Source organism: Phoenix dactylifera, chromosome 4 (genome assembly GCF_009389715.1).
Source record: "Phoenix dactylifera cultivar Barhee BC4 chromosome 4, palm_55x_up_171113_PBpolish2nd_filt_p, whole genome shotgun sequence".
Classification (NCBI taxonomy): Eukaryota; Viridiplantae; Streptophyta; class Magnoliopsida; order Arecales; family Arecaceae; genus Phoenix; species Phoenix dactylifera.
The window spans coordinates 1,964,922-1,985,074 of NC_052395.1; the positions used below are offsets into that span (position 1 = coordinate 1,964,922).

General features: G+C 38.3%; 1 non-coding gene across 1 annotated transcript; it reads left to right on the plus strand.

Annotated features, from left to right (window-relative positions):
- The first annotated feature begins 9,679 nt into the window (after nucleotides 1-9,679).
- Nucleotides 9,680-9,788, plus strand: LOC120110705. Its single transcript, XR_005511846.1, has one exon. It is a non-coding gene; the product is annotated as a small nucleolar RNA R71 (small nucleolar RNA).
- Nucleotides 9,789-20,153: the final 10,365 nt, after the last annotated feature.

The window sequence follows — 20,153 nt, forward strand, 5'->3', positions numbered from 1 at the left end:
AGCATCCTTCTTTGTGAGAAGGTACTTAAGGGCGGCATGATCAGAATAAATAAGGACCTTGGATCCTATTAGATAGGGACGAAATTTGTCTAGAGCAAAGACAACAGCCAACAACTCTTTTTCAGTGGTAGAATAGTTAAGTTGGGCATCATTCAGAGTTTTGCTTGCATAGTGAATCACGTGGGGAAGCTTCCCCACTCGCTGACCTAGGACGGCACCTATTGCATAATCGGATGCATCACACATGATTTCAAATGGCAGACTCCAATCGGGGACCTTATGATGGGTGCTGAGGTTAGTTCAGACTTTAGTCTTTCGAAAGCAGTTATACAAATTGGCGAAAAATTAAAAGTAGCATCTTTCGCCAACAAATCGCATAAGGGTTTCGACAATTTACTGAAATCCTTGATAAAGCGACGGTAAAACCCGCATGCCCTAAAAAGGATCTGACTTCCTAACAGTCTTAGGAGGTGGCAATTTAGCAATTAATTCTACTTTGGCCTTATCCACCTCAATTCCTCTTTGTGACACAATGTGTCCCAAAACAATACCTGATTGGACCATAAAATGACATTTTTTCCCAGTTAAGAACTAAATTTTTCTCTTTACATCGTTCTACAACAAGGGTCAAGTGATGCAAACATTCATTAAAGTTAGATCCGAATACAGAAAAGTCATCCATAAAAACTTCTAAAAATTTCTCCACCATGTCGGAGAAAATACTCATCATACACCGCTGGAATGTAGCCGGTGCATTACATAACCCAAAGGCATGCGACGATAGGCAAAAGTACGCGTAAGGACAGGTGAATGTGGTTTTCTCTTGATCCTCACGTGCAATTGGTACTTGGTTATATCCAGAATAACCATCAAGAAAACAGTAATGAGAGTGGCCAGCTAGACGTTCTAACATTTGATCAATGAAGGATAGTGGGAAGTGGTCTTTCCTAGTCATGGCGTTAAGCTTCCTATATTCGATGCATACTCGCCATCCCGTTTGGACTCGAGTAGGGACTAACTCATTGTGATCATTTTTCACCACAGTGATGCCAGACTTTTTAGGTACGACTTGAACTGGGCTTACCCACTGACTATCAGAAATAGGATATATAATCCCTGCATCTAACAGCTTGATGACCTCGGCTCGAACTACGTCCTTCATGATTGGATTAAGTCGCCCTTTGTGGTTCTCTAGAGATTTTTGCATCTTCTTCTAGATGGATTTTATGTTGGACCACAGAAAGGACTAATCCCCTTAATATCAGCTATAGACCAGCCGATCGCTTCTTGATTTTCTGAAGGATATTTAACAACTTCTCTTCCTGTTCTTCAGTTAAATTTGATGCAATAATAACAGGTAAGGTGTTGTTGTCCCTAGAAATGCATATTTTAAGTTTTCAGGCAGATCTTTAAGTTCGAGCTGGGGAGGTTTGACACTTGAAGGTACTAGCTGGGATTCAAGTATAGGTAATGATTCGAATTTAGTAGCCCATCTGCTAGTATCCATTACAGGAATAGAATCTAGTAATGCCATTAACCTCCTGATTCGACTCTCCTTCCTCACAATCTTGACTGAATTGGGCCAAAACATCTTTCTAGTGGATCAGAATAACTTGATTCTCGAAGGACTTGCTGATTAATGTTTTCAATCATGTGAATTTCTTCTAAATCGTCCATCTCAGATGGTTGATTACTACTGTGAAAGACATTGAGTTGGACGGTCAAGTTTCCAAATGCTAAGGTCATTATCCCATTTCGGCAACTGATCACAGCATTTGAAGTGGCCAAAAATGGTCTACCAAGGATTACCGGGATGTGACTACCTGGGTTTTTCACTGGTTCAGTTTCGAGGACTACAAAAATCCACAGGGTAGTAAAATTCATTAACTTTTACAATCACATCCTCCACAATTCCTTTGGGATACTTCACAGTCCTATCTGCTAATGACAAAGTAATGTTTGTGGGCTTTAATTCCCCCAAATCTAGTTCGGTGTAGACAGAATAGGGTAATAGGTTTACACTTGCTCCTAAGTCTAATAGGGCTCTTCGAATGATGGTTTTCTCCTATTTTAATTTCAATAATGGGGCAACCAGGGGTCCTTGTATTTTGGGGCAATCTGTTGTTGAATAAGAGGATGAGGCTTGTGCCGCCATCACAGCTTGCCTAGGAATACTGGTTTTCCTTTTCACCGTGGTCAAGTCTTTTAAGAATTTTGTATAGGAGGGGATCTGTTTGATTGCATCTAGGAAGGGTAAATTTATTTGAACATTTTTAAGACCTCCATGATTTCATCGTACTGAGATTTTTTCTTTGAGTCTTGAAGTCTACTAGGAAAGGGAGCCTTGGGTGTGTATATCTCTATTGGTTTCTCCTCTATTCCTTGTGTTTCTGTTCTTGTGCCTTTTTCTGAGTGGGATTCGGTTCATGCTTTTCTTCTTTTTCTTGTATAGGAAGTTGAACCTTGTTGTCCACTTGCTTGCCAGACCGTAAAGTGGTAATTGGTCTGGACTTCATGGGTAGGATTTCCATTAGAATCAATCTGAAACTGGCCTCTCGGCCCTTGATTCTGTTGTCTACTAGGGTTAGGTACTGGCTGACTGGGCAATTCACCTCTCTTCCTATCCCCTAGAGAGTTAGCTATTTGGCTCAGACTAACCTCAAGTTTTGCAATTGCTTGCGCATGGAATTGATTAGTCCTGGGTTTGAGCTATGTTGGTCTGTTGTTGCTGTTGGATGAAGTCTTGTTGCTGCTTCATCATGTTAGCCATCATGGCTTCTAATGATGTAGTTTGCTGAGGGATAGGGGCACTATAAGTAGGAATAGGTGGAGCCAATGATTGGTTTATTTGTGATGGGACCTATCCTAAGAAAATTCTTCTGAAAACCTGGTGGACCACCTTGATGCTGAATAAGTTCATTTTGCTTGTATGAAAAATTTGGGTGGAACCCTATTATCAGGGTGGTAGACTGGGCTGAATGAATTGGGAGTGGGCTTCCTTGAAGGCACTATATGAGTTAAGAGCATTTGCCTGTTCAGCCTTAATGTTGGGTAACTAGGACAACACTCCACTAGATGCTCAGAACTATTACACAAGATACATAAATTATGTGACTCGTGATCCACTTTCATGATAAGATTTAAACTCTTTATATGAAACTCGGACTAGTGGAAACAGTGAAAGCATCAAACTTTTTGCTTAAGTTGTTCATTCCAGTCACCAGATTGGACATGACATTTTTTAGTTCTGGGGTCTGCTTTCATTTCATAATTACCCGGTTTTCTAGACCCCGAACTCATCTATATTTGTTTCCTCACCATAGCTACTCCAATTTTGGGCGTTTTCAGCTAAGTCAACAAGAAATTCATAGGCTTGATCCGGGGTTTGGTTCATGAACCTACCCTTGTGCATGGACTCAATCATGTTTCTATGTGCTGGAGGTAGTCCTTTATAAAAGAAGTGGACCAGATCAGCCTTATCAAGCCCATGGTGTGGGCATTTGACCAAACAAGTCATGGAATCTTTCCCAAGTTGGGAAAATTCCTCCTCAGATTTTCCTCTAAAAGTTCTTATGGCATCCTTAATTTTTTCAGTTTTTACCATGGGATAGAACTTAGCCATGAACTTCCTAGATAGTTGTTCCCATGATGTGATGGAATTTGAAGCAAGGGAATACAGCCATGCAGCAGCACGATCCTCTAAAGTCATGGGAAATAACCTTAATTTAATACCCTCTTCATCTAAATTTTGATTTCTAAACGTTTGACAGATTGTCAAAAATTTGTTTAGATGAATGTAGGGTTGTTCACTCTCGGAACCCATGAAACTTGGGTAAACATGTTTATTGTTGCAGCCCGAATCTCGAATTGGGCTGCATTATTAATTGGTAAAACTATGGCAAGTAGGGGACCTAGCGGATGCGGGTGCAAACAATTCATTTAGGGTTCTAATATGTTCACCCATTGTAGAGATCGACGGTTGGTTTACAGTTCGCAGGTTGTGATGAAAAGTTCTTTCAATCTCAGGATCAAATGGGGTTAACTTATCCCTTAATGACCTTCTACCATGCATACATTTTCCACAAACTTAATTAGATTTGACTCCTACAATGAACGAAATCCTAAAAGAAGAGAAGGGCTAGACACAGATGACCACAACCAACACCACACAACAATTTGACCCTATTAGTCTTAGAACTAAGTGAGGTTTAGTAGCTTCTTAAATCTAGTTGCACAGAGATGTATCAGGTTAAAAAGTTCCTGAAATTCTCTCCTAGATTAGACAGCTCCTAATCTCCCTTTCAGATTAAGCTTGAAGCTTACCAGTTAAGCAAATCCAGTAATCAGTGACCAGAAAAGTCCCGGGGTGTGTGGTGGTGCCAGAAGGATACACCGATACCACAATATCCGTAACAGTTCTCACTGTTGTAAACTTTCCTAGACATCACCAATTACTAATCCTCACTGGAGTGGCTTTCAGCCGCTTCTTTCCAAGAGCCTAATTGAGCTCGAAAACCCTAAGGCCAATGTCTAATTTGATTTTAATTTAATTTGGCTTAGGATAAGTATGCAAGGTGGTGATTTTTGGGCTAAGGACAGGTAATGACTTCCCGACCTTATCTTTTTAATGGGTTTTGCCTTTAAAATTATTTTATGCAAATGCTTAATACTAAAATGCAGCAATAATCAATGTTTTTTTTTTTTAAAGTTTATGCATGTCATTAGGTTGTATTGATTAAATGAGCAAGCAATTTTTTTTCACTTTACTTTTTTTAAAATTTTTTTTTTAAAATTTTTTTTAGCAATAACTTGAATGTAAACAAACACATCCTTATGCGTCAGTTAATCTCCGAATGCCCGTTGAATAAGCTCTGGAGATTACTCCGTGAGGAGCCCCAATAAAGGTTATGATAACCTCGGGAATTGCACCTTATCAATTACTAGCAAATATAGATTTTTTTTAATAATTTTTTATTTTATTTTATTTTTTTTGAATTTTTTTAAAATTTAAATTTCAAATTTCGAATTTCAGAATTCAAATTTTGAATTTAAATTTTTGAATTTTTTATTTTTTTTAAACTTTTTTTTTTCAAATTTTTTTACTTTTTTTTAGAAAACTTTAATTTCGAATTTCAAATTTCAAAATTTAATAACTACGAAATTACTAACTGAAAATAATCAAAATAAGGAAATTAATAAAAATAAAAACTTACTACCGGAGTGCGTTCACTCCGGGTATCTAAAATTTGATTTGATCTTCGTGATCGTTCTTGCTTCTCGATTTGCTCCCCGGCAACGGCGCCAAAATTCTGTTCGTCCTTTCCTGTCTAACTAAAAATATGCTAGACAGATCGTTGTTAGAACCGACGAACAAAGTTAAATTTAAATTTCTACTCTTACCTGTTCTACTCGAAGGATAGCGGTTGTAAGAGGTCGATCCACAGGGAGGCGATTGGAGTTGCATAAAAATTAGAACGTTCACTCGGATTCAAATCGATTTTTGAATGATTAAAGAAAAACATTATTTGAGGATGTTGATGGATTCTCTAGTCTACCGGAGAATATTTTTTTTAATTGAAATTAACTAAAAGATAGGTATTTAAATTCGAAAAGCATTTATATATTTAACTAATCAAAGAAAAGCTTTAGCATAAATTAAAATGGATGAAACAAGAAGATTGAAGTGAACACAATTTGCATAAAGGAAGATTTAATGTATTGCATTAAAAAGAACAATTAAAAGATTTCATAAAAAGAAAACAGAAATTAACTTGAATTTAGAACGGGGATTGCATGAAAGAAAATTGATGGATTTCATAAAACGAAAAAACTGATTACAAATAAAAATGGGAGATTAGAGGCCTAATACTCCTTCTACTTTGCAAATAAAACAAAAAAAAGAAAAACAAATCTCTTCTCTCTCTCTCCAAAAGAAACAGAGCTCCCCTGTTCTTGGACAAAACCAGCCGAGCTCCCTTCTTCTTCTTTTGGCCACCCTATTTATAGGCTGAGGATGCTTGGGATTCCAGGATCGCTCGCGGAAGGAAGGAGGCGCGATCCATGGAGCTCGGGCGCGGGATGATTCACGGCTGATGCTTGGATCCCGGAACCGTTGCTGGAGGAGGACGCTGCTGTGAGCGGCTGGGACGTTGGCGTTGAATGCCGACGGCTGGAATGGAGGAGACGCGGGCTGAGGCGCAACGCATGGGCCGGCTGCAAGGCGGGGATGACGCGGACGTTGAGAGTTGGTGCTCGAAATCATTTGGAGGCTGCCGCGGGATCTTGGGAAGACACCATTCACGGACGCATGATGCTGGGAGCTTGATCCGTGGAGGGGGTGATTCACAGGCTGTTGGCAGTGGGATTGCTTGGATGCTGTGAGGAGGTGATGACCCGTGGGCTGGTCGCTAGGATTCCGGGATGAAAGCGGAAGGGAGGAGACGCGCATGGGATTTGGGGGAGAATCACGGGCGGCTGAAGCGGCTTCTTGAAGGCCTGCGGGATCGCCGGAAGGAGTGCTTCACGGATGGAAGAAGATCCATCTTCTTCTTTGGCTCTCGGACGGATACGGGTATCCGTGATGAACGCGGACGGCGCTTGGTTTATTCTTTTTTTTCTCCCTTGCGCGGAATGAAGCTGGGTGCGGTGACGGGCTGGCAGCGATCGTGGGAAGGAGGGAGGAGCCGGGAGCTTTGTGATGCGTGCGGATGGCTGGGAGGATATGGGAGACATTCAAGTTCCATCCGATTAGTTCATATAGTATGATATGAAATTTTTGCTTGTAGACGGACGGGTCATCTATTCTGGCTGGAGGTCAAGTGCACATTCTCGACGGGTCACCCAGCACCTATATGGCAAATTTAGCTTTTCCCAAAATTATTTTCCAAAGGCTCAAAAGAAATGGAAGCCGATTCGGACCCGAACCCGACTCGACCCGATTTGAAGTCAAATTTGTACTCAATGTGCATTTTATCTCTAATTTATACTAATCTATGTTAAACCCAAATATAATATTAATCTAGTGAATTTATCATTATTAGTTAGCAATAACACTAATTTTAGTAACATGTAGGTCGCACTTTTGTGCTCTCATCAAGAAGATCTAAAAACAAAAAAATCATCCATGAAAACCTCTATGATCTTTTCAACAAAATCAGAGAAAATAGCCATCATGCAACGTTGGAATGTAGCAGGTGCATTACACAAACCAAAAGGCATTCTACGGAATGCAAAAAGTACCATAAAGATAAGTGAAGGTGGTCTTTTCTTGATCTTCGGAGGATATAGAAATCTGGTTATACCCTGAATAACCATCTAAAAAACAGTAATACGCATACCCAGCAAGTCTCTCAAGTACCTGATCAAGAAAAGGTAAAGGAAAATGATCCTTATGGGTAACACTATTAAGTTTCCTATAATCTATGCAGACTCTCCACCCAGTTACTGTCCTAGTGGGAATTAATTCATTATTTTTATTATGGCACCACAGTCATCCCACCCTTTTTAGGCACTACCTGCACTGGACTAATCCATGAACTAACAGATATAGGATAAATAATCCCTGAATCTAACCATTTAAGAACTTCAGCCCTAACTACTTCTTTCCATGTTAGGATTTAACCGTCTCTGATTTTCAACAATAGGTTTATGGTTATTCCTCCATTAAATTCTATGCATACACAATGAAGGGCTAATTCCTCTAAGGTCTGATATAGTCCATCCTATGGCTTTTTTTCTCAATCTCAAAATACGTATCAATTTGTCAAGTTTGCTCATCAGACAAAAGAAGCACTCACAATCATAGGCAAAGTATTATTCTCACCTAAAAATGCATGCATGAGATGTGAGGGTAATGGCTTCAACTCCAGAACTGGTGCTTGCACATTAGAACGGGGAGGGGGTGGCTTACCTTTGGCCGATATCCTCAAAATGAATACCTCTCTTCTTCGGCTTAGGACATATAGCCTCTAATGCACACGCCACTTTAGCAACCTCTAGATTATCATCTTTATTTGTCCCTGCACTCACTAAACCAGTCTCAAGAGGTTCTTTAGTAATTTTCAGCCCTAAAAATCTCTCTAGTCGACTCATCTACAACATCAACTCGAAAAACATGATCAGTAAAAGAAGGATATTTAGTAGCTTCAAATAAATTAAAACTCTACCTCTTCTTCACCAACCTTCAAAGTCAACCTACCATTCTTAACATCTATGATAGCTCCAGCTGTGGCTAGAAAGGACCGGCCTAAAATGATAGGGCATCTCGGTGTCTTCTTCCACTCCAAAATAATAAAATCAACTGGAATGATAAACTTCTTTACCTTGATCAGCACATTCTCAAAAACACCCAAAGGATAATTTGATCGATCGATCAACTAGCTGCAAAGAGATGGTAGTAGGCTTCAACTCCTTCAATCCAAGTTTTCTAAACACAAATAAAGGCATTAGTAAAATACTAGCACCTAAATCACACAAAGCTCTAGAAAAAAATCAACATCATCTATAGTACAAGGAATAGAAAAACTTCCTAGATCTCTTAGCTTTGGGTGGCAGGCTTATTCTGGATAATGGCACTGGCATTCCTCCGTCAAGGCAATGGTCTCGAAATCGTCCAATTTTCTCTTCTTAGACATGATCTTCTTTAAAAATTTTGTATATGCAGGAATTTGTGCTAAGGCGTCTGCAAAAGGAATATTAATGTGAAGCTGCCGAAACACTTTCAAAAATTTCTCAAACTGTTTATCAATTTATTTCAACTTAAAGCCTTTGAGGGAAAAGGAATAGGAGGAACATAAGGTTCGACTGGTGGTAGTGGGGATGGTGTCTTGGCTAGGTCTTCAACTTTTTCACTGACCTTCTTGCTCACCTCTTCATAGTCCTACTTCATCACCAACTATAGTCTCACCACTTACCTGACCAAGTTGTCTTTACCACTTCTCAAGGTGACTGCCTTGCAATGCTCCTTCGGATTGACCTCTGGTCTTACTAGGCAAATTACCCTATCCACGAGAATTGATGGAATTGGCTAACTGTCCCAATTGCATCTCCACATTTCTATTGGAAACTCGCCAACTGGTAACCTTTGCTTCCAATCTCTCAAATCTCTCTGAACTGGCATTGGCTAACTTCTCAATAGCTATCTCCCAAGACTGCTTATTTTCTGGTTGGAATGGTCTTGGTTGGAAACCAGGAGGATGGAGAGGTCTAGAACTGCTACCCTTGGTTACCTTGATCTTTCCATGAAAAGTTGGGATGATTCCTCCAGCCTTGGTTGTATGTATTGGAATAAGGGTTGTTCTGCTGCTGCTGCCTGTTATAATTAGACACAAATTGAACCTGCATACAATCATAACTCATGTGAGCTCCTCCACAGCAATCACAACTCAATACAGGACTAGAAATGGAATTCACATTATCCAGCTTACCGAACATTTTTACTAGAGAATCAACCTTGGCATTCAACATGTTTATGCCATCTACATCATACATACCTGGAACTTTCTTAGGCATACCTCTTTCATTAGACCACTGATAATTGTTAGAGGTCATTTCTTCTAACAACTTATATGCCTCTTCTGTTGACTTACTCATTAAAGTACCTCCTACAGCTTGCATCTATGGTAATTCTGACTGAATGTGTTAATCAATTATAGAAAGTCTGTACAATCACCAGTCAGGAAGACCATGATGTGGACACTTCCTCTGCAAATCCTTAAACCTCTCCCAGGCTTTCATACAAAGATTCACCATCAAACTGAGCAAAACTGGTAATATCATTTCTAAAGTTTGGCAGTCTTACCTGGGAAAAAATACTTCTCAGAAAAAGTTTTGTGACAAGGCATTCCAGGTGGTGAAAGAGTTAGGCGCTTTGGAATTTAACCAGGGCCTTGGCTTTAATGCCTTTAGAGAAAATAAAAAAAGTCGGAGTCGAATAGCATCATCACTAACTCCATTCAATCTTGATTGTATCACAAATCTCCAAGAAATTGGCAAGGTGTGCATGTGGATCCTCAACAGGTCCTCCACCAAACTGCTCCTGCTGCACCATCTGGATGAGACCAAGCTTAATCTCAAAAATTATTAGCATTGACTGTAGGTCTCACCAATACTGGATTGAGCACCATTGACATTCGGCACGGCATAGTCACTCAACAACCTTTTATTCTGGGTTATTTTGGTTATCTGCCATTGCTACTACTTGTTTTGCTTTAGCTCTAATCTTTATTGTTTCCTTAATGCTTGTAGGGTTCTCTCAATTTCTGGATCAAAAGGCTCAATTAGCTCACAGTTTCGTGGCATACACAAAATACAGAAAACGTAAATTAACAAAAAGAATAAAACAGTCTAAATTAATGCAGAAATTATTTGTATTGATATTAAAAACAATCCTCCCCGGCAACGGCGCCAAAAACTTAATAGTCCCTATCCTCTACCACAAGTGCATGGATCATGACAAGTAGAATAGGACAAAAGAGTATCGTTACCAAAGGAGGCGATTCAAGTACCAATTTATAAATTTTCTATATTATTTAGACGACCCCAAATTGATGTGACTGATTGTAATTTCTTGATCTGAAAAATCAAATATGAAGGGTTCCTAGGGCTTGGATTTCATCAATTGAATTCCTTCAATGAATTTAAATCTGATTGTTAATATTCTGCTAATTACAATGACCGAATCCCTTTTTTTATGTGATATCCTCTTTCAAGGCATAACACCTATACCTATATTAATCCTATGTCTACTTTCGTGATCATAGAAATTAATATAAATTCATTATGATCTGTGAAATTCTTGATTGTAGGTCACAAGGGTGTGCATTTATTTCTAAACTACACCACCAATGTTTGATAAATTTACCAACTAATATTGAACTTCAACTTTCGTTACTTCATTCAACATCTTAAGCATGTAATTCATGGCAGTTAAATTGCAAAGAATGAAAATCGAAATCATCAAATTGCAATTAACAAAAGATATTCAATACAACCAGACTCAATTCATATCAAAAATTCAATGACTACGTCCTAGCCCTAGGATAAGAAAACTAGCAAATCATAACTAATAAATCAATCCAATTATTCTCAAACATAATTCGCATTCAACATTCTTAATAACAATTTAGCAAATAAAAAAATAAAATATATATATAAGAGAAAGGAAAAGAATTTTGTATTTGCAAAAATCCTCCGTTCCGTTCTTTCTCCTACAATTCCAGCTTTTTCTTCCTCTTGGGAATTTCTAGCTTTTTCCTCCTCTCGAAATTTCAGATTTTCTGCGTTTTTTTTTTTATCTGCTTGTCCTCCTCTTCGTATATGCTGGCCCCCTCCTCTTCTCGGAATTTCCTTTTTTTTGAATTTTAAAGCAGATTTCCTCCCTATCTGCTAGCTGAAATCCGGAATTCTAGGCTGATTTTTAGACTCAACTCCCAGCTGGATTGAGAGCACCAAAACGATATACTTTGGATTTGGACCTTTCACAAAAGTTTTAGATCTAATTCTCAGCTTTCCAACGCACCTGGGTTTGCATTATTCTTACTTATATAACTCCAGATACAAGCTGAAAACCGAAAATAGGGTTTGGGGCCGTAGTAAAATTCTGGACAGATTCGGACTTCTCCGTTTCAGCTAAGTTTTGGACTTCAAAACGGCAGAACTTGATTTTGTGATCTTCATAAAAGTTTTAGGTCTATGTCTTATCTTCCAGCAAGCTAAAACACATATATAACGGAGGTCTGTAGCTCCAGTTAGAATCTAAAAACCGAACAGTATTCCTGTGTTGACTAGACCAGCCCAATTTCAAACCGAATTCAATAATTAAAACACCTGCAAAATACCAAGAAATTTCAAGAATTAAATAAAATATAAAAGACACCTAAATTCCTAGACAAATGAGCTAAGAACATACAAAACACTCTAAAACAAAATAATTAAGACTAAGAAAATGTGTGAAATAAATTCTCACATCAATAACTCAAAGAAGCAACATGAGATGATGCAAATCAGAGTATTCAAATGTCAACATAATAAACAAGATGATTGTTACTACTTACCAGCATAAGCTAATCATGGGTATTAATATCAATAACAGTTTTCGTAATCTTCAACCTTGTAATTTTGTATGAGGAGGTGGAACATCTACAAATGAAAAAAAATACGAAATTAAAATCTCAAGTTTTTAAGCACTAGTACAAACTGGTACATCATAAAATTTATGAATGTTGTAGAAATTGAACCTGCAAGATGAGGCAAGCTATCTCGAAGCCAATCTTGTGTGCATATCAATACCTAATCGTATTCGGAGATAGACTGCTATGAAAATCATCCAAAACGCCTACCAGCAGTGCTGAAGGCAGACTCAGATGCAACGATAGAAACGGAAATTTGCCAAAATATTACGTACCATCCTAGACAATATTGGATATTTTGATTCATGAATTTCCAATACTGTAGAATGTCAAAATTTTGATCTTCTAATGGATGAACCTGCTCCAAAAAATTAAATGGCAAGTCATTTTTTATTAGAATTGTTGACTAATATTTTTAATGTAAGCATCCAAATTAGAGATCGTAAAATACCTTCTCTTCCAAATAGATCTCTAATTCTGACTTGGATGGTTGGGTAACTTGTACTCCATGGATGAATTCTTTATAGCCATGCATAAAATGATTCTCATCTCTTCTACCTGGGATGTGGACACCCTCTCATCCACTTGAACAAGAGAGACATTTGTGCCATTATGAAATTGCATAATTATCATAAAAAGTTTGAAGAATATCGTGCACTTTGTTGATCTCAAATGAAGCACGATCACCATTACCATGGATTGTCTGAAAGCAATAAATAATAAGATTCATCTTATATCTTGGATCAAGAACAACCCCTACAGCAAGAAATGTGAGAGCATTCCTTCAATACTTGTCAAATTTTTTCTTGCATCTTTAAAGCCATCATCATCATAACTGCATTTGAACTCCTAGAGCTTTCAATCAAGAGCATATTGATTCTCCAAATTTCATAGAAATACAAAGTTGCAGTTGGATTTTTTATTTGTGAAAAAACTTCAGTTATAAGATGAAAAACCTTTAAGAAGTTACAAATAATGATGCCTTAAGACCAATCTTCCTCAGTTGGTGCATTTTCAAAATTAGGATTTCGGGCCACAAGTCGCATAAATACATCCTTGAATTCTATAACATCATTTAACATGAGATACGTAGAATTCCAACGAGTAAGTACATCTATGCATATCCTTTTCTTACCATTCATCTTCAACTATTTCACAATTCCCATAAACAATTCCAACCTTCCTTGAGATGATTTTATATATTTAACAGCCTCGCGGATCCTATGAATAGCACCCTCCACTACCTTCAACCCATCCTTCACAATCATATTAAGAATATGTGCACAGCAACGCACATGAAAAAATTTACCATCCAAAAGTAAATCTTTTCTAAATTATTTTTGAAGTTCTGTTGCTACAACTGTATTTGCTGACAAATTATCAAGAATGATTGAACCCAACCTTTTCTCAATATTCCAAGATAAATATAGTTAGCTATAGCATCACTAATGACTAAGCCCGTATGTGGTGAAGGAACCAACTTAAAATTGATAATATGCTTTTTCAGTTTCCAATCATTAGTGATGTAATGTGCAGTGAGACACATATATCCCAATGTTTGATTTGATGTCCACATGTCCGATGTTAAGCTGATTCTTCCATAGTTCGTCTTGAACAAATCTTCAAGTCTTCGTTTTCCTTTTCACAAGTTTTAAAGCAATCAAAAAACAATGTTGTCCTTGAAACAATATGAAATTCTGGTCTAAGGTTCCTAATGAACATCTAAAAGTCTGGATGTTCAACTATTGTAAATGGCATCTCTTGTAGAATTACCATCCTTGCAAGGTCCTCACGACTTCTTTCCTGATCAAATGAATAGGGAACTGATTCGTTCAACGGAACACCATCTTTTGAAGTCACAGTGCCTATAATATTTTTATTTCTTATCATGATATTTTTTTGCCTTACAAATATTTGTATGCTTATGAAGATGACTGATAAGTACTAAATAATGCATAAATAAACCTCTTTCTCATAGCACTTATCATCATTTTAATGCACATATTTTATATTTAAACATGAGAAAATATGTTCCCTTTCATCATTGCATTTAATAAAGTGTTAAAAGTAATTCAAGTTTGATTCTTTTTATTATTATTATTATTATTATTATTATTGATCGAGTCTAATATATGCAGGTCAAGTCAAATTCATTTTGGATGATCCGTAAACCCAAGTCGTATGCACCCCGCAAATCAGATCCTCTCATATTCTGATTCGGCCATTCATCCCAACTCCCCTATATCTTTCTTAATATTCGGTTCAACATGGTTGTCCCGAATTCATGCATTTTCTCCCCCTGCTCCGCGTTGAATCCCACGTCCACGAATAAACTCCTCTGCTTCACACCCCCAGCCGTTCAACCCGCCTTCCGGATTTTCTCAACGCCTCAACCTCCTAAACCAATCCAGCTGTCCGCCCTCCCTCTTGTTCACACATCATATCTCAACATCCACGGTCTCCCCCTGCTTCGGAATAGAGCCCGGATTTTCCCAGCAAATCCAAGCATCCGCAGGCCAACCCGCCCGCGGTTCATTTCCACCTCTCCGTGATCCCCTTCTTTCGAATTTCCCCCATTCGCGATAGCCTTCAACCACCCATGGATAAGTCCCGGCTGTTTGCATGTGATTCTCCACGTCTGTTCTTCAAGCGTAATCCATCTTTGCTCTACGTCCTAGTTGTTTCTTCCGTTCTTAGCAGCTCAACCTTCCATGATCAAATCTCCAAACGTCCTTCCCACGATGCATGCCGAGTGATCACTTCTTCCATGCGTCTTCGCATCTATTCTTCAGCGTGATTCTTCCGTATCCCGTGGCCAGCCAAATCCCAGCACCTCATCCACAGACGTAATCCATCCTTATCCAACAACCGCTTATGATCTCCCATGTCCAACGAACAGAACCAAGTCCCAAGCTTCCCTCTCATTTGCGTCCCGTTATGGATTTCCTCCCAACCATCTCTCAGCCATCCGAGATCCTCTCCACATCCGCCTCCATGTTGAAGCACTATTAGTTCTTCCCACGGATTCCTCCCAGCAAATCTAAGCTTCCGCATGCACCCAAGATTTCACAGAAACAGAACAAAGCCGCTTCCACCCGTGAAGGATTGCTCCCAGCTCATCTTCTCTTCTCCCGGATTCCTCATAGCCTCCTTCATCCATGGGATAAGCTCCAATCCAGCTGCAGTCGCATCCATTCTGGGATACGATCGAGTTCAGCCATCCACATATGAAGTCTCGCTTCCAAGCTCCTTCCACGTTAATCCTTATTCCCCTGCTTCAGCGGAACAGAGTCCGAGTCTTCATCGATCGAGCCATCCTGCGTCGTACACGTCCTACGCAACATCCCATGCACACGTCTCCCTCCTTCCACCGAATCCCAGCAGCCTGGATTTTGAAGATATCCTCTGGTTAAAGTCTTGAATGAAATCGTGAAGGAGAATGGGCTATAAAAAGGCCATCAGCCTTTGACTTAGGGGGGCATCGAATGAAGTGAGTAGCCAGAGCTCCCTCTGTTATCACGCCATCTTCTTCTTCTCCTCTCTCACGCCACCTCCTCCCTCGAAAGAAGTCAGTCATGCTGTCTTCATCCTCTTGCGCTGCTTCCGTCCACCACTGCATGGAAGCCTAAGCTCTTCACTAGGGCAGGATGACGCCCTAACAAAGGCGATAATGGTTCTTGTATTTTTGTTATTTGTTCTTGGAATTGTATGAACTTAGTTGATCTTATTGAATATCCTTTTACCCTCATACTCAGGTTATGTGATTTTAAGTATGATGTTTATACCATTGTTCTTCATGATCACTAAGTAAAGATAAATAGTTCATACTTAAGGAAGATGCGGTGTGCTGCCACTTTAGATTAGGGTAGACATCATATGCCAACTGAAGATGAATTATTTCTAAATTACTTTTGGTGAACTTTTAATTGAATGCTTATAAGGCTTGTAGCCAGTTTGGCATGTTAATCCAAGAACGAATTAAAATACAATTAATCTTTGTTCCTATATTAGTGGTGAATTCCTTGCTCTAGGTTCTTTTATTCATATCATTTTGCATCTCTTATTAAGTTGCTTAGTTCAATAGTCTTCACAAACTCTCTTTTTTTAAAAAATATTTCTACGAAAATAATCGTACCCCAATCCCTGTGCATCAATACCCGTAATCACTATCTTACAAGATACGTGCTATTGCGTGGTCTTTAAAATTGACCATCAATGACTTGTCCCATTTTTGGATTAGCTGAAAAAATAAAATGACAATAATTGCATCTAGCCTTGTCTTTTTGGTTTTGTACCTCACAATAGTGATTCCATATCTCCGATCTCTTTTTTTTGTTTGTTTTAGAGCTATCTGTATTAGAAGGCTCTACAGCTTGAGAACTACTACAACAAAGTATACTTGAAACTTCAGCCATATTTTCATTGCTATCCATCGTAGACATTAATCTATTTTGCATAGAATTAATAAAAACGTATGAGCATAAAATGCAACTTTATAGATGCATATAATCTAAGATTTATAATGTCTATCATATTACTGCATGCATAAAAAAGTCATGACCAGTTTATCTACAAAATTTAAGCTATGAACAACATTTCAGCATTCTTGAAAGCTGAAGTAAATAACATGTCATGTACTTAAGTGTTCAAAATTACTGACACTACAGACTTCATATAACTAAAGCGTACTTCATATAACTAAAGCATCTTTTAAAATAGTTATAAAATGGAGGTAAATATGATTACTAAAGCACTAAGAAACTTAAAATATAGTGCACCTAAAAATGAAGACCAGGTGAGAACCAAAATGATACTCGGCAAGCCCATGTAGTAACAATCACTCTGATTCTTTCAATTAATTCAGTAAATCATTATCTTCCCTCAAAGATACTCGTACTGTTTCGTTGAGATAATCCCATATTCAGCACTGTTGCACTAGTTCAATCCAAACCTCAAGTTCGGCCTCGTTGCCTTATTACAAGACAAGCCCCCCCTCCCGGAACCTCCTCCAGGCCTATGCTAAAAAAAACTACAGAGGAGGGACATACCTTGGGACGCTGAAGAATGGGGAGAGGGAGATCCGCGGAATGGAGAAATGGAAGTCGGGAGATCTAGGGCACCGCTGCATCGAGCACAGAAGCGGTCTTCTCTTCTCCACCGCCGCAGCTCAAGATCTACTTACCCATTATCATAATAGAACAAGAATAGCATTAGCAAAATATTCTAGGAACGATCTGCAAGATATCAGGATGAAAAATATAGAGAGTAAAGAGGCCCGGACAAAGGAGACCAGCACCTGGTACAGCAAGGTCCTTGGGACATCGAAGAATGGAGAGGAGGCCGAGAGAGAGATCCACGGAATGGGGAGCCAGAAGTTGGGCACGACCGCACGGCAACGGTCTACTCTTCTCCGCCGTTGCAGCTCAAGATCTAGGGCATAGGGCACCTAGGCACGACCGCACGGGATCGAAAAAGAGAGGAAGGCGCTCAAGATCTAGGGCACCTGGGCTGCTGGGCATGGCCGCACGGGATCGAAAAAGATAGGAAGGCTAGAAGACGCTCAAGATCTAGGGCATGGGCCACACGGGATCGAAAAAGAGAGGAAGGCCGAAGGCCATGAAGGTAGGAATAGAGCTTTATATAGCAACGGGTCGGGTCGGATCCCAGGTCAAGATTGGGTGGACCCGATCCCGACCTGAAAAATAGATCGGGTCTAAATTTAGGACCCGACCCGACCCTGCGGGTCCTAAAATTCGGGTTCGGGTTGGATCTAAAGCGGGTCGGGTCAGGTCCCGGGTCGGATCTGATCCATTTGCAGCCCTAGATATAACAAAACCTGAGAATGCCTAGATATGCATTACCAAACCAAACAGCCACTGAGACAATATTTCTCCCATAACTTAGGCCCTGTTTGGGGGAGCTGTTAGTAGTAGAGCTTTTGGAAGTAGAGTTGTTGGAAGTAGAGCTATCTGAAGCAGAGCATTTATAAAAAGTTATTTACTGTTTGGTAACTACATTTTTAAAGTGTTGTGACACTTTAACATATATTTGGTAAACAAACTCAGAAAGTACTTTTGTGTGACAAAATGACCATAAAGGATATTATTAGTATTATACAATAGAGCATAATAAAATATAATACGTATTGATACATAAATATATGATATAATATAATATTAATATAATGTAATATAATATTATTAAAATATAGTACTATAACATTATATATCATAGAATAATAATTTAATATAATATTAAATATTTAATATAACATATCAATGTATTATGATATAATGTAATATCATATTATATTTATAGTATAATACAATAATAAATATATAAATATTATAATTACTAGTATAAATTAATTTTTCATCCTTCTAATGATCATTTATCTCTCTAATAAATTTTCTAGCTAGGTGATAAAATTGCTTAAATAATTACTAATATTTTTATTATTTTTTATTTAGATCAGATTATTTGCCACTCACTCATTATTCTCTTTTTATTTATTTTATTTAGTCATTTATTTATTTATTTATTATTTTATTTCATTGAAATATAGAAGGGTCGCTGGTCATGGGTGGTGGCCGGCATGGTGGTTGTCACCGTGGGCAGCCACGAGCTCCCAAAACAAAAAAAAGAAAAAAAAAAAAAGAAGAGGAAGAAGGAACGGAGGCGGCGCATTGAGAGTAGCCTGTTTGAGGGAGCTTTTGGAGGCCAAAAAGCACTTTCTGGCCCTCCAAAAATACTTTTAGATAAAAAAATGATGTTTGGTAAAATTTTCGGAAAGCTGTTTCAGCTTTTGCGGGAAGCTGAAAACAGCTTTTGTGGAGAAGTCCAATTTTGGAGCTTTCCGAAAATGTTATTTTCAACTTTATCATGAAAGCTATTTTTGGACCAAAATACCTCCATTTAAATCACACTTTTTTCCCTCAAAATCCTTATCCCGCCTCTTTCTTTCTCCCTTTCCCTCTCAATCTTCTTCTTCCTTTCTCCTCTATTAGTTGGAGAGATAAATGGTCATTAGAATGATGAAAAATTAATTTACACTAATAATTATAATATTTTATATATTTATTATTGTATTATACTATAAATATAATATTATATTATATTCATAATACATTGATATATTATGTTAAATAATTTAATATTATATTAAATTATTATTCTATAATACATAATACTTATAGTACTATATTATAATAATATTATATTACATTACATTAAATTATACTATATCATATATTTATGTATTAATACATATTATATTTTATTATGCTCTATTATATAATACCGGTAATGTCCTTTATGGTCATTTTGTCACACAAAAGTACTTTCTCAGTTTGTTTACCAAACCACATGTGTAAAATGTCACAGCATTTTAGAAATGTAGTTACCAAACAGCAAACAACTTTTTATAAACGGTCTGCTTCAAATAGCTCTACTTCCAACAGCTTACTTCCAAAATCTCTACTACTAACAGCTCCTCCAAACAGGGCCGAAGAAGAAGATAGAGAGGGAGAGGGAGAGGATGGGTGAGAGAGGAAGAGGTGGGATGAGGGTTTTGGGGGAAAAAAGTGAGATTTAAATGAGGATATTTTGGTCCAAAAAATAGTTTTCCAATAAAGCTGAAAACAGCATTTTCGGAAAGCTCGAAATTGGAGCTTCTCCCCCAAAAAACTGTCTTCCGCTTTCCGCAAAAGCTGAAACAACTTTTTAAAATTTAGTAAATACCATTTTTTATCTAAAAGTACTTTTGGAGGGCTCCAAAAGCTCGGCCTTAGTATTTTAGGCATACTTGAAGTTGCCAAACGGTTAGTTTGGCCTTAACAGCTAGTACGGAGTCCGCACAACGATTTATATGCGCATCTAGCGCCCCTATAAATAGAGGCCGATCCCGGCCGTTTCACCCTCTTCGCCTGTCTTCTCCCTCATCCTCCATGGCCTCGTCCTTCTCCTCCTCCTCCTCCTCCTCCTCGGCCGAATACCCGAGCTCTCGACGACGAATTGAAGAAGATA